This window comes from Hippopotamus amphibius, chromosome 16 (assembly GCF_030028045.1).
Source record: "Hippopotamus amphibius kiboko isolate mHipAmp2 chromosome 16, mHipAmp2.hap2, whole genome shotgun sequence".
NCBI classification, from domain to species: domain Eukaryota; kingdom Metazoa; phylum Chordata; class Mammalia; order Artiodactyla; family Hippopotamidae; genus Hippopotamus; species Hippopotamus amphibius.
Window position 1 is genome coordinate 36,031,018 of NC_080201.1, and position 6,490 is coordinate 36,037,507.

Sequence of the window (6,490 nt, forward strand, 5' to 3'; positions counted from 1 at the left end):
TCTTAACCTGAGGAGACCCCCAGCTGGTGCTTGCCGTACCCAGGAGCCGTGGTTCAAATTCACAGCTGCTGCCATTGCCCATACCGTGCCTTCTGCCATGACCTTGCTCCATGGGTGCTGGTTCCTGCCTCTCTGGCTGCAGTGTAATAGCCCCTTTGGGTTCTGTGTGCTGGAACCTCAGCTCTGATCCCTGCGGCAGGGCCTACCTCCTGGGCCATTCATTCTTCCTCTCTCTAATGACAGGGGAAGCACTTAAACTCTTATCAGCTAACACTGACCAGCTAAACACCAATGTTTATGCTTCTTTTCCTTCACAATCACTTTCATACACATCATCTCATCAAATCCCTAAAAGCTCCCTGTGAGCTGGGCAGAACAAAAATGCATCCCTTCTGGGGCACTTGCTCCCCTAAAGCGGGAGGCTGCCTAAGATTGAAGCCAACACAGATGAAAGCAGAGTAAAGTGGTGGGGATACAGTGTCCTGAAGAATTGTCTGAAGCCCTGGTTCTTAAGCCAATTCTAGCCCTAGACTATTTAGACATATGCACATAAAACACCAGTTTAACTTGAGTTTCTGTCACTTTCAACTTGAAAAGCCCAAATGATGAGGTCCCCGTCAACCTGACATTCTGGAGCCCTAGTCCCAAAGATACTCAGAATTTTAGAAAGAGCTTTTGATTCTGCTCTTTAAGTTCCAGCTTGGAGTCATTAAGCAGGTATGCCAAATGCCAGAGCGGGAAAGGCACGCAGCCAGAGTATCTGGGTTCAAATCTAGTTCTTCCACTTATTAGCTGTGTGACCTTGAGAAACAATCTCTCTGATTTCAGTTCCTGTGTCAGTTAGGATAGGAGAGATGACCCTATTATAACAAACAATCCCAGAACCGCAGTGATTAAACATAATAAAATTTATTTTGTACTCACCCTCCTCATCTGTCATGGGTTGTCTGGGGGTTCTGCTACACACCGTCCTCACTTTGAGACCTGACTGACAGAGTACCTGACATACAGAGCATTTCCAGTCTCTGTGACAGAGGAAAAGAAACCAACCACTCACTGGTTTTTAAAGTTTCCACCTGGAAGAGATACACAACACTTACACTCACATTTTTTTTAGTCAAAGCAACTCCCCTGGCTATCCCTAACTTCCAAGTGGGCAGGAATAGGCAAACTCACCATGTGCTTAGAAGGAAAACCGGAAAACAATCTGTTGAACAGCAACAACGCGCACCACAGTTCCCTCTTATGTAAACATGGATAATAATTGTACCTACACTACAGCTTTGTCCCAAGAATTAAATGTGTTAATTCACATAAAGCACTTAAAACAGTGTCCGGCACGTAATAAATATGGGATAAATGTTACCTATAGCTATTCATGTGTGCCACGCGCCATGCCCCTGGGTCTCACCCTACATGAGAAGAGACTTGCATTGCGGAGTGACCTGCCGACCAGAGAACTAGAAAAAGCGTGTCCAGGTCACATCTTACTGCCAGAGAGCAGCGAGAGGCACAGAGGCCAATTAGTGACTTGTTTACGAACCATGGGCTAGCTTTGTCATTAGCCATCACTAGCTCTTAAATCCCTCCAAGTTTACAGAAGCAGAGATCGACTGGCTACCCAAAAATGAATCATTCTTTGGGTTGTCCACACCGTGCCTGCTTCTGAGCCCCCACTGCTGTATGGGGATAGGACTCAGCAAGCATTTCCTCACAACGCACATACAATCAAAACTCTTGGTGCAGTGCTCGCTTCGGCAGCACATATACTAAAATTGGAACGATACAGAGAAGATTAGCATGGCCCCTGCGCAAGGATGACACGCAAATTCGTGAAGCGTTCCATATTTTAAAAAAAAAAAAAAAAAAAAAAAACTCTTGGTGCACCTTCCCCCCACTCCCCATCCCATCCCCGCACTCCCCACCCCCACCAACAGTGACATTATCATTGTCTCCAACAAAGCACGTCCTCATCTTGAGGGTAAACACAGAAGCATGTGATAAGGGAATTTTATTTTTTTTAAATACCCATGCATAACTTCAAAACATCCGTAGGATTTATCCTAAGGATGTACTCTCCAAAACACACGCTCAAAATGCTCATTCTTTGTGCCCCCCAAAACTGGGGCAGTCATCAAGTGCCAAGTGGTTAAATAAGGCATGGTGAGTCCATTAAAAAAAAGAGGAGAATTAAATGAAAAATGTAAGAGAATTGGAAATAAGCGGTAGCCTTTAAAAATGTTAGAATTGATAGTATGTCCGTTGCAATAGATCCAATAGCTTTATATGTACTAGTATGCAGACTCTATGAAATATTATTAAGTGAAAGGGCAAGATGCAGAGCTGTGCCTATATTATAACCCCATTTGTATACATTTTAAGAATGTATACATTTGTGGGCTAGTAAAGACCATAAGAAATGATTGATTTCCACAGGGAACAAAATTCTGAAGGAGTGGGGCTGTGTGGTTAGGGAAGGTGAGAGAAGAGAGGTGTGTAGTATTCATGATTTACTTTCTTGTGTCATCTACATTTTTACCATATGTCTGAGTTGCACTTATATTTAGAATTTATTTAAAAATTTTAAGAAGTAAAAATTTTTTGACCACACAGGAGCAGCAGTTAACATCTCTGGAGAGTGTAGGTGATATTTATTGGAGTCAGGGAATTGGAACTGTTTTCTTTTTAAATTGAAGTATAGTTTATTTATAATGCTAGTTTGTGTTGTACAGCAAAGTGATTCAGTTATATATATATATATATTCTTCCTCATTTTCTTTTCCATTACTGTTTACAAGATACTGAATATAGTTCCCTGAGCTATACAGTAGAAACTTGTTGTTTATCTATTTTATATATAGTAGTTTGTATCTGCTAATCCCATACTCCTAGTTTACCCTCCCTCGACCTTTCCCTTTTGGTAATCATAAGTTTGTTTTCCATGTCTGTGAGTCTGTTTCTGTTTTGTAAATAAGTTCATTTGTATTATTTTTTAGATTCCACAAATAAGTGATATCATGTGATATTTATCTTTGTCTGACTTACTTCACTTAGTATGATGGTCTCTAGGTCCATCTATGTTGCTGCAAATGACATTATTTTATTCTTTTTTATGGCTGAGTAGTAGTCCATTGTATATGTGTACCACATCTTCTTTATCCATTCATCTGTTGATGGACATTTAGGTTGCTTCCATGTCTTGGCTATTGTGAATAATGCTGCAATGAATATTGGGGTGTATGTATCTTTTCAAATTAGAGTTTTCCTTGGATATATGTGGATTCACTGGATCACAAGATAGTTCTATTTCTAGTTTTTTAAGGAACCTCAATACTGTTTTCCATAGTGGTCGCGCCAATTTACATTCCCACCGACAGTGTAGGAGGAGGGAAATGGAACTAGTAAGCGTCTTCCCAGGATGGGGAGGGGGTATGCCTGTGTGCAGGGAGAATCCCTGGGTTCTGCTGAGGCTGACCTTATCCTGGGGTGCCAGGAAGGCTCCTAGTGATGAGGGGCGGCCAGAGCTCATGTGTGAGTATGTAAGGGGGTCTTTACCCAAGCCGCTGAGCTGCTGTGATGTGGCAATGCACGAGCAGCTCTGCTCGGGGATGAAAGAGGCACTGGCTGGTGGAACATGTGGGCACCAGAGGGTGGAGGAGCAGCTGCCCCTGGGGTTGGCGTGGATTCATCATAGGCCTCGTCATCACAGGTATCTCCAGTGGGGGTGCATTTCTGAGTGCCCACCTTGCATGGATGTTTTAAGGACTGAATGAGGTGATGTATTGATACCTGAATGTGGATTGGAAAGGATGTAGAAGATACTGCTGCCATCATCTCATTTTCACAGATAAGGAAAATGAGGCAGGGTGGGGGAAAGGCACCTAGTTCTCACAGCTTGTGAATGGAGGAGCCAGGATTCAAACCTAGGCTGTCTGGCCCCCAAGCCTGGACTCTGAAACCATACAATTCACTGCCTCTCCAGGATGCCCTGCAGAAATCTAGCCCCTATGCAAGGAGGGACCTCCTCATCTGCCACGTTCACTGCTGTATCCTCAGTGCTGCAGTAAACATTGGTCAGTAAATCAAGGATCAAGTTGCTCAATGACCTCCCCTGCTCTGGCCCCAGCTTCTTGAGGAAGCCCCTGCAGGGATGGCAGGCAGCCTGCTCTCCATGCCCAGGTCTGGGAGGACCAGACTTGTGCTTCCTGGGTCCTGTGAAATGATGGGTTCCATCCCCTGGTCCCTTCCAGCTGGCCCACCAGAGGCCAGCAGATACCTCTATCCCACCCAGAGGAAGCCCAGCTCTTTGGCTCAGACCCCCCAAGGCATAGCCCAGCATCCCCAGGTCCTCCTTGGCCCTAAACCCTGACCTTTTGGCCAGTTCTCAGGGCTATGCCTCAGGCAGTCTGGGAGCCAGGGTGCCTGACTTCTTATTCTGGCCTTGTTCCCATGCTTCTTAAATAAGTTCATTCTCTGGCTTTGTGAGCTGGAAAAATCACATAGGTGTTCTATGCCTCAGTTTCCCCATCTATAAAATGAGTCCTATTCAACTTGCCCTAATTCACAGCTTTGCTGCCAAGCATGTGTGTGTTACAATAGGTTTACTGGATGCTGTGATGCACGTCCCAGATCCCTCTTTCAGGACCAAGAACATCTCTCAGCTGCGGAGCATTGGCTACTGATGGCTCAGAGCTGTCCCTCCCCATGAGCTGCCTTCAGCTGAGGGAAGCTGCCCTTCCCAAGGTTATACCCTCTCCCTGGGGGCAGCTCACATCCAATTCCTGTCCTTGTGAGGGCACAGAGGCTGGTCACCTTATCTCAATCCAGGGCATCCTGAAGCCCATCCCAGCTACGGACATCCCGCCAGGATCAGCTGAGAACTTTGCCATGACGGCCTGCAGCCCAACCTCTCCCTCCGCGCACTTCTGTGGCTCTCACCCCTCACAGATCTTGGTCCTGAGGAACCTTCCCAGCAAATTTCTGCATGCAAATTTCTCTCTCAAGGTCTGTTTTACGGAGAAACTGACCTAAGACAACAGGTGAAACCGCTTTTCCAAAATTAAAATGTATTGATTAAAAACCAATATTAGCACATTACAAAATATTTCGGGAGAGCAGGATCAGAAAAGAGAAATACAGCTCACCATCACACTATAACAACTTATAGCATATTAGATCGCTTATTATTAAGTATGTGGGAAAACAGTGGCAAGCCCTTACATGGCAATTTTCTCTGTTTCTTCCAATCTTTTTTCCTATATGTGTTTTTTATAAAATTATAATCAAACCACTTTATAAATGCCATTTTCACCCTGCTATTTTTCTGTTCAGTATATTATGAGTATTATCCATGTTATTCGAGTCTTTTGAAACACATTTTATAGCATAGCAACCCACTGAGTAGAGGGTTGGTTGCAGACTATTTCCCTAATGGTACACATTTAGCCTGATTCAGGATTTAAAATTATGAACTACATTGTGATGAACATACTAGGAATATAGCTTTTTCCATACTTAGAATGACTTCCTTGGACTAGATATCCAGAAGTAGAATGATTGTGTGCAAACCTATAAAAGCATGTTTAAAACTGTTTTCACAATAAAATCAGGAGAGTTGAATTAGTCCGATCTCTTGCCTTTTAGCTCTGTGACCTTGGACAACTTACCCAACTTCTCTGGGCCCCAGTTACCCCATGTGGAAAGTGTGGGAGGATAGAGAAGGGGTGAGAGCTCTGACACCACCTCCTTTCAGTCAGCTCTGTGCCAGGATTCTGCTCTGAGAAGACCTTCAGAGAGACAATGGGCCGATGGCCCCCAGAGCCTCACCTGCTGGCCTGTGAGAGGAAGGATTCGGTGCTTAGGGACTGGCTGTAATGAATTCTCCTCTCTCCTTTCAAGTCATCGGAAGGTTTATGGTTGGATTAATAGTGTTATGAATTGAGTTAAACAAGGCTTTCCTTCCCCCAGGACTTCAAATAGCGGAAATCAGATGCATCAGTAATCCTCTTCCACATGCAGCAACTTTATTAAAATCTGTCTTAGTATAAAGAGAGGAGCAGAGCTGGGGGGTGGAGGGCTGAGGCGAGGGTGGCAGTGGGCTTGGAGGAGCGTCCGGGGTGCTGAGCAGGACACTTGAAGCACGTTGAGGCATCAGGTGTTAACAATTGCGTAATTAACATTTTTAAAGTTAGAGCATTCAAGTAAAATTAGTCCTCTTTGTCATCCTCCCAGATCCAGCTGCCACTCTCCATGGATGTGATCCAGGATTTGGGATTGGAGAGGACAATAGCCAAAGGGGCTTTCTCATGATATTCTGATGATTTTAAACTATTAATTTGATGTGTTGTTATGGACCTGCTTTATATTTCACCAGAATACAAATGTAATAGAAGATTGATCAATTGATTGATTGATTGATTGATTGATTGATAGAGACACTTCACAGAAAATGTGTAACATTTTATATCAATTTCTTGGCATAAATGAGACA

The 6,490-nt window shown here is 44.0% G+C and overlaps 1 non-coding gene across 1 annotated transcript; it reads left to right on the forward strand.

The window, feature by feature from the left end:
* The first annotated feature begins 1,745 nt into the window (after window positions 1–1,745).
* LOC130839436 (U6 spliceosomal RNA) lies at window positions 1,746–1,852 on the forward strand. The gene has a single exon (XR_009049835.1). It is a non-coding gene; the product is annotated as a U6 spliceosomal RNA (small nuclear RNA).
* Window positions 1,853–6,490: the final 4,638 nt, after the last annotated feature.